This window comes from Somniosus microcephalus, chromosome 16, assembly GCF_052327205.1.
Source record: "Somniosus microcephalus isolate GS21.2 chromosome 16, FLI_Smic_1.0, whole genome shotgun sequence".
NCBI lineage: Eukaryota > Metazoa > Chordata > Chondrichthyes > Squaliformes > Somniosidae > Somniosus > Somniosus microcephalus.
The window spans coordinates 104057364-104065782 of record NC_141002.1 but is presented as its reverse complement, the minus strand read 5'-3'; the positions used below and the strand labels follow the sequence as shown (position 1 = coordinate 104065782).

Here is an 8419-nt window from a genome sequence, read left to right as displayed (position 1 = left end):
TATTATCCCAATCTCAGCTTATCTTTATAATCCTGCTGCTCACCAGAGATTCACCCAGCCGTTGTGTAAAGGCGTTAATCAATAAGGCAATTATCGGCTTTATCTGGGAGTCTATTCCACATATCCATGACTGGGTTATATTGCAGCTGGCGTTATTATACGGCCGTGTGTGTTATAAAGAAAAGCCAAGGCAGTGATATTCATCACAGTTATCAGAAAATAGAAGCCATTTAACAAGGGGGCAAGATTAGATTCCCTTCTCTCTCACTGATAAAGGGATCTGGCAGCACGGTATGTGGTGTTAGTGCCACAGATAAGTAGCTGTCGCTGCTCGATCCCGATTCATATACAGTCATGGGCTGGCGGAAAGGGGCAGATCATTTTCCATTTATGCAATAAAGAGAGAGAAAAAGAGAGAGAAAGAAAGAAAGAGAGCGCGAATGGGAGAGAGAATGAAAGAGAGGAAAAGAGAAAGAGACAGAAAGAGAAAGAAAGAGAAAGAGAAAGAGAAAAGAGAAAGGAAGAAAGAATGAAAGAATGAATGAAAAAAAGAAAGAAAGAACTTGAATTTAGAAATAGCAATGTTGTATTTATAAGGAAGGACGTGCATTTATCTAGCACCTATCATGTCTCAGAAATGCCCCAAACTGCTTCGCATCCAATGAATGACTATTGAAAGGCAGCCACTGTTATGTAGGAAGACATGTCATCCATTGTCCAGGCGCTGAGTCCTCACAGACAGTGATCACATGAACGATCAGCTAATTGGCTCTGGTGAGAAATATTGGCCAAGACGCTGGGAGAAACTCCCCGCTCTGCATCAAGTTGTGTCGTGAGGTCTCTGGCGTTTAACACATCCAGGGCACGTTGAGAAAGCGGTTAAGAAAGCGTACGGGACACTTGGGCTTTATAAATGGGGGCATTGAATACAAAAACCAGGAAGTCATGCTAAACCTTTACAAATCACTGGTGAGGTCCCAGCTGGAGTATTGTGGTCAATTCTGGGCACCGCACTTTAGGAAGGATGTCAATGCCTTGGAGAGGGTGCGGAGGAGATTTACCAGAATGGTCCCAAGGATGAGGGACTTCAGTTACATGGAGAGACTGGAGAAGCTGGGATTGTTCTCATTGGAGCAGAGAAGGTTCAGGGGAGATTTAATAGAGGTGTTCAAATCCATGAGGGGTTTTGACAGAGCAAGTAGGGAGAAAATGTTTCCACTGGCAAGTGGGTGGGTAACCAAAGGTCATAAATTTAAAATAATTGCCAAAAAAGAACTAGAGGGGAAATGAGGAAAAATGTATTCACACAGAGGGTTGTTGTGATCTGGAACACACTACCTGAAAGGGCGGTGGAAGCAGATTCCACAGGAACTTTCAAAGAGGAATTGGACATGTACTTGAAGAGGAAATAATTTGCAGGATTATGGCGGAATAAGCCAGGGAGTGGGACTAATTGGAGAGCTCTTTCACAGAGCCGGCACAGGCAGGACAGGCCGAATGGCCTCCTTCTGTGCTGTAAGATTGGATTCTTACAAACTGAACCACTGGAAGAGGCAGACAAGCACGACCGCAGATACAACCAGAATACAGTGGAAATTGCCATACAGGCACTGATTTCCATTCTTGATACCTGTGAGTTAAATGTGTAGAAACCCTCCACCTTAGAGAAGTCCATTTTCTTTCTTCTTCTCGTCAGTTTGCCTGTGGGGGAGGGGCAATGAGCGAGTGAAAAGCTCCTTAAATCCTCCCGCAGTTTGTGTTAGTTCCTCCCCGGTATTCTAGCTGGAAGTAACCGTGGCGATGAGGTGACCAGACCCCCCATGTCCTTCGAAACTCCAATTTACAGATTCATTTGGTGCCGTTAATGTCCACTTGCACTGCTGAATGAAATCCTTCTTCATAAAGGACCCAGGTACTTAAAATCACCTCAATGTAAGCACAGAAGGCAAACCAAATAGTGAACAATGTCTCGCAAAACATCAGAGCCAATAAATCCAGAGGTTTACAGTCTGTACACAGCCCTTGCTCATAGAGTCATCACATTCTCCAGCACCAAAACAGGCCCATTGGCCCATCATGCCTGCCCCACACGAGTCACCCAGTCTAATCTCACTCCTCCCCTCACTCCCCACACCCTTTAATATCCCACCCAATCTAATCTCACCTCCTCACTCCCCGTACCCTTTAATATCCCACCCAGTCTAATCCCACTCCCCCCTCACTCCCCGTACCCTTTAATATCCCACCCAGTCTAATCCCACTCCCCCCTCACTCCCCGTACCCTTTAACATCTCACCCAGTCTAATCTCACTCCCCACACCCTTTAATATCCCACCCAGTCTAATCCCACTACCCCCTCACTCCCCGTACCCTTTAATATCTCACCCCGTCTAATCTCACTCCCCCCCTCACTCCCCACACCCTTTAATATCCCACCCAGTCTAATCCCACTCCCCCCTCACTCCCCGTACCCTTTAACATCTCACCCAGTCTAATCTCACTCCCCCCCTCACTCCCCGCACCCTTTAATATCTCACCCAGTCTAATCCCACTCCCCCCTCACTCCCCACACCCTTTAATATCCCACCCAGTCTAATCCCACTCTCTCCCCTCACTCCCTGTACCTTTTGATATCCCACCTATTCTAAATCCTGCTCACTCCCCAGACCATTAGGTGTCAGCTGTGGCTCAGTGGGTAACTCTCCCACCTCTGAGTCAGAATGTTTTAGGTTCAAGTCCCACTCCAGAGACTTGAGCACAGAATCCAGGCTGACACTCCAGTGCACACCGAGGGAGCGCTGCACTGTCAGAAGGGGCCGTCTTTCAGATCAGATGTCAAACCGAGACCCCGTCTGCTCTCAGGTGGATGTAAACGATCCCACGGCCACTATTGGGAGAAGAGCAGGGGAGTTCTCCCCGCTGTCTTGGGCCAATAGTTATCCCTCAACCCACATCACTAAAAGATTATCTGGCCTTTATCACATTGCCGTTTGTGGGAGCTTGCTGTGCGCAAATTGACTGCTGCATTTCCCACATTACAACAGTGACTTCAAAAGTACTTCATTGGCTGTAAAGCACTTTCGGACATCCTGAGGTCATGAAAGGCGCTATAGAAATGCAAGTCTTTCTTTTAGTATTCCTCTTTTACAATCAACAATCTAATTCGCTTTTATAGACTCTGTTTTCAGCAATGGTTTATAACAAAGAATTCCACATTCTCACCAACTTCTGTGTAATTCAATTCTTTTGGTGATTATTGAGTGCCCTCTTGTTATTGTATCTCTGGCATTTCTGGTATAAGAACATAAGAATTAGGAGCAGGAGTCGGCCATTCGGCCCCTCGAGCCTGCTCCGCCATACGGCCCCTCGAGCCTGCTCCGCCATACGGCCCCTCGAGCCTGCTCCGCCATACGGCCCCTCGAGCCTGCTCCGCCATACGGCCCCTCGAGCCTGCTCCGCCATACGGCCCCTCGAGCCTGCTCCGCCACACGACCCCTCGAGCCTGCTCCGCCATTCAATAAGATCATGGCTGATCTTCGACCTCAACTCCACTTTCCCGCCCGATCCCCATATCCCTCGATTCCCCTAGAGTCCAAAAATCTATCGCTCTCTGTCTTGAATATACTCAACGACTGAGCCTCCACAGCCCTCTGGGGCAGAGAATTCCAAAGATTCACCACCCTCTGAGTGAAGAAATTCCTCCTCATCTCGGTCATAAATGGCCGACCCCTTATCCTGAGACTGTGGCCCCTGGTTCTAGACTCTCCAGCCAGGGGGAAACCGCCTCTCAGCATCTAGCATCACTGTAAATTACCCAGAGAAGATGTTTTGACAAAGGGACAGCAACCAGAGGCAGAATTAATACCAGAGAATCACAGAAATTTACGGCACAGAAGGAGGTCATTCGGCCCATCGTGTCCGTGCCGGCCGACAAAGAGCTCTCCAGTCTAATCCCACTTTCCAGCTCTTGGTCCGTAGCCCTGTAGGTTCCGGCACTTCAAGTGCATATCCAAGTACTTTGTAAATGTGATGAGGGTTTCTGCCTCTACCGCCCTTTCAGGCAGTGAGTTCCAGACCCCCACCACCCTCTGGGTGAAAAAGTTCTCCTCAAATCCCCTCTAATCCTTCTACCAATTACTTTAAATCTAATTGGTCGAAGGACTAGAGGGGAGTTTGCAGAGCTGAGTATATCGGTGCTTTTGGAACTTGTAAAGACAGTTCAAACTGGCACAAAAATTTACAAATCTCTCATTCTCCATGAGGGAGTCGTTCAAACATTTACACAGGATATACAGCACAGAAACAGGCCATTCGGCCCAACCAGTCCATGCCGGCGTTTATGCTCCACTCGAGCCTCCTCCCGTCTTTCCTCATCTAAATCTATCAGCATAACCCTCTACTCCCTTCTCCCTCATGTGTTTATCCAGCCTCCCCTTAAATGCATCAATACTATTCGCCTCAACTACTCCCTGTGGTAGCGAGTTCCACATTCTCACCACTCTCTGGGTAAAGAAGTTTCTCCTGAATTCCCTATTGGTTTTCTTGGTGACTCTCTTATATTGATGGCCTCTAGTTATTCTCTTCCCCACAAGGGGGATCGACACTGTTCTCTGCAGCCGAGAACATGAGTCCCGAAGGCTGTGTTGCCTGCCCGGTGCTAGATTTAAGGACATCTCCTCTGGGCTGGAGATAAACTTGGAGTGGGAGGGGGAGGATCCAGTTGTCATGGTCCACGTAGGCACCAATGACATAGGTAGGACAAAGAAATAGGTTCTGCTGAGAGAGTATGAGCAGCTAGGGGCTAAATTAAAAAGCAGAACCGCAAAGGTAATAATCTCTGGATTACTACCTGAGCCACGAGTGAATTTGCATAGGGTAAATAAGATCAGAGAAATGAACGAGTGGCTCAAAGACTGGTGTGGGAGAAATGGGGTTCGATTTGTGGGGCACTGACACCAGTACTGGGATAAGAGGGAGCTGTTCCATTTGGACGGGCTTCACTTGAACCATGCTGGGGCTAGAGTCCTGGCGAATCGAATAACTAGGGCTGTAGAGAGGGCTTTAAACTAAATAGTGGGGGGGGGAGGATCCAGGTGAGCGGGAACTTAAAAAGTCAATGAGAAATGAGAAACCAATAGAGCAGGGTAGGGATGGGGGAAATAATAACCAGAGTGTGATAGGAAGGGACAGAATAAGAGTGCAACAGAAAATGGGGCCAAAACAAGGAGAAATGGTATAAAAAGGAAGAGGGTAGCTAAAGTAAACGTTGATCCCTTAGAGGATGAGACTGGGGAATTAATAATGGGGAACGGGGAAATGGCAGAGACTCTGAACAAATATTTTGCATCTGTCTTCACGGTAGAAGACACTAACAACATCCCAAAAATGGATAATCAAGGGGCCACAGGGAGGGGGGATCTAAAGGCAATCTCTATCACTAAGGAAATAGTGCTCGGTAAAATAATGGGACTAAAAGACGACAAGTCCCCTGGACCAGATGGCCTGCATCCCAGGGTCTTAAAAGAAGTGGCTGCAGAGATATTGGATGCATTGGTTGCAATATACCAAAATTCCCTGGACTCTGGAGAGGTCCCACGGATTGGAAAACCGCTAATGTAACACCCCTATTTAAGAAAGGAGGGAGACAGAAAGCAGGAAACTATAGACCAGTTAGCCTAACATCTGTCGTTGGGAAAATGCTGGAGTCCTTCATTAAGGAAGCAGTAGCAGGGCATTTGGAAAATCATAATGCAGTCAAGCAGAGTCAGCATGGTTTTATGAAAGGGAAATCATGTTTAACAAATTTGCTGGAGTTCTTTGAGGAGGTAACGAGCAGGGTGGACAAAGGTGAACCAGTGGATGTGGTGTATTTGGATTTCCAGAAGGCATTCGATAAGGTGCCACATAAAAGTTTACTGCATAAGATAAGAGCTCACGGAATTGGGGGTAATATATTGGCATGGATAGAGAATTGACTAACTAACAGAAAGCAGAGAGTCGGGATAAATGGGTCATTTTCCGGTTGGTAAACGGTAACTAGTGGGGTGCCACAGGGATCGATGCTGGGGCCTCAACTATTTACAATCTACATTAATGATTTGGATGAAGGGACCGAGTGTAATGTAGCCAAGTTTGTGGATGATACAAAGGTGGGTGGGAAAGCAAGTTATGCAGAGGACTGAAAGAACCTGCAAAGGGATATAGACAGGCTAAGTGAGTGGGCAAACATTTGGCAGATGGAGTATAATGTGGAAAAGTGTGAGGTTATCCACTTTGGCAGGAAAAATAAAAAAGCAAATTATTAATTAAATGGAGAGAGATTACAAAATGCTACAGTTCAGAGGAACCTGGGGGTCCTTGTGTGTGAAAAACAAAAAGTTAGCATGTAGGTATAGCAAGTAATAAAAAAGGAAAATGGAATGTTGGCTTTTATTTCAAAGGGGTTGGAGTATAAAATCAGGGAAGTCCTGCTACTACTGTACAGGGTATTGGCGAGACCACACCTGGAGTACTGCGTACAGCTTTGGTCTCCTTATTTAAGGAAGGATATACTTGCATTGGAGGCAGTTCAGAGACAATTCACACAGTTAATTCCAGAGATGAAGGGGTTGACTTATGAGGAAAGGTTGAGCAGGCTGGGCCTATACTCATTGGAATTTAGATAAATGAGAGGTGATCTTATTGAAACATATAAGATACTGAGGGGGCTCAACAGGTAGATGCAGAGAGGATGTTTCCCCTCGCATCTAGAATGCGGGCACAGTTTTAGAATAAAGGGTCGCCTTTTAGAACTGAGATGAGGAGGAATTTCTTCTCTCAGAGGGTCGTAAATCTGTGGAACTCTCTGCCCCAGAGAGCTGTGGAGGCTGGGCCATTAAATACATTTAAAGTGGAGATAGACAGGTTTTTACAAGATCAGGGAGTGAAGGGTTATGGGGAGCGGGCTGGGAAGTGGCTTTGAGCCCAAGATCAGCCATGATCTTATTGAATGGCGGAGCAGGCTCGAGGGGCCAAGTGGCCTATTCCTGCTCCTATTTCTTATGTTCTTATGTCCTTAAGTGGAAACACTCTCTCTGTATCCACTCTATCAAAACCTCTCACCATTTTAAAGAGCTCGATTAGGTCCCCCCTCAGCTTTCTTTTTTCGAGAGAAGTTTGTGTATTGGGCGTAATACTGGGGAGTATTTCACAAACACCAAAGAGCTTTTTAAAAAAACAAAAGCCACACAAGCTACAAATATGCACCATCAAGACCTTCTCGATTTACCGATCAAAAGGGATTTTGGACATGGGATGACGTTGAAGGAGCCTTTTTATGGTTTTTCCATTGATTGACCTTTTCAATCTTTGTGCTCTTATGTTATGTCAGCCAGTGGCTCAGTGGGCAGCACTCTCACTTCTGACTCTAGAAGGTTGTGGGGTCAAGTGCCCACTCCAGGGACTAGAGCACAAAAATCTAGGCTGATGCTCCCAGTGCAGTGCTGAGGGAGTGCTGCACTGTCGGAGGGTCAGTACTGAGAGAGTGCTGCACTGTCGGAGGGTCAGTACTGAGAGAGTGCCACACTGATGGAGGTGCCGTCTTTCGGATGAGATATTAAACCGAGGCCCTGTCCGCTCTCTCAGGTGGAAGTGAACGATCTCATGGTGCTATTTCAAAGAAGAGCAGGAGAGTTCTCCCCGGTGTCCTGCCTGTAAAGCACTTTGGGATGTCTGGTGGTTGTGAAAGTTGCTGAATAAATGCAAGTTTTTCTACTAAATTAATGCTGTAATGTTTCATGGTCTAACAGACTATACAGCCATAAAGAATGGTTTCCCATATACTTGCCAAAAGCAAAGCTACAAGTTAATATATGTTTTTAAGAAATATATACTTACAGATATGAACCTGCTGTTACTAACTGGACTGCACTGTCAATTCCACTGCTTTTGAGAGAATGTTGCTGTTGTTGGGGTGACGCTCAGTCTGGGTGACGCCTGATGATCCTTGAGATCTAGCGGTTTCACACTGACATTCTAAAAGCTCCTCGTGCACTGGACTCACCAAAAATCTCTTCTGCAAAGTGCTCGAGAGTCAAGATGAAAGTGCAAACATGGGGATTATTCATTAAACAGTTTGCCTAACGCGCTCTAAAACATGGCTTTGCTGTGACCAGCCTGTGACATTGCAGCAACGTAATAACGTGGAGCCATGCTCAAAAACTGGCCAGCCAGACGGGCAATAGTAAATGGGCTGTGACATCATGTGGGGGCGGGGGGGGGGGGAGTATAAACAAATCAAGAAAAAAAGAGAGGCAGGAAATAGAATATAATGTTAAATCAATGGAGAGGATAAGGGACAAGCAATTAAAACAAAGAGAGCAGACAGAAGTCACTGTGGAACGGAAATGTTTAGCTATGTAGACAACGATTTATATGATAA

General features: G+C 46.3%; 1 protein-coding gene across 4 annotated transcripts in view; it reads right to left on the bottom strand.

Moving 5' to 3' along the window:
- The window catches only part of nr1h4 (nuclear receptor subfamily 1, group H, member 4), a 149952-nt gene extending 141758 nt beyond the window's left edge, over positions 1-8194 (bottom strand). The window contains exons 1-2 of one of the 4 annotated variants that reach the window (XM_086009651.1): positions 7876-8194; positions 1631-1701 (exon numbers count right to left, since the gene is read on the bottom strand). The gene's annotated coding sequence lies outside the window, so the exon portion shown is untranslated. Of the gene's footprint in view, positions 1-1630; positions 2100-7875 lie in introns of those variants that run through there. The other 3 variants (XM_086009646.1, XM_086009648.1, XM_086009647.1) reach the window with 3 other exon arrangements.
- Between the last annotated feature and the right edge of the window lie 225 nt (positions 8195-8419).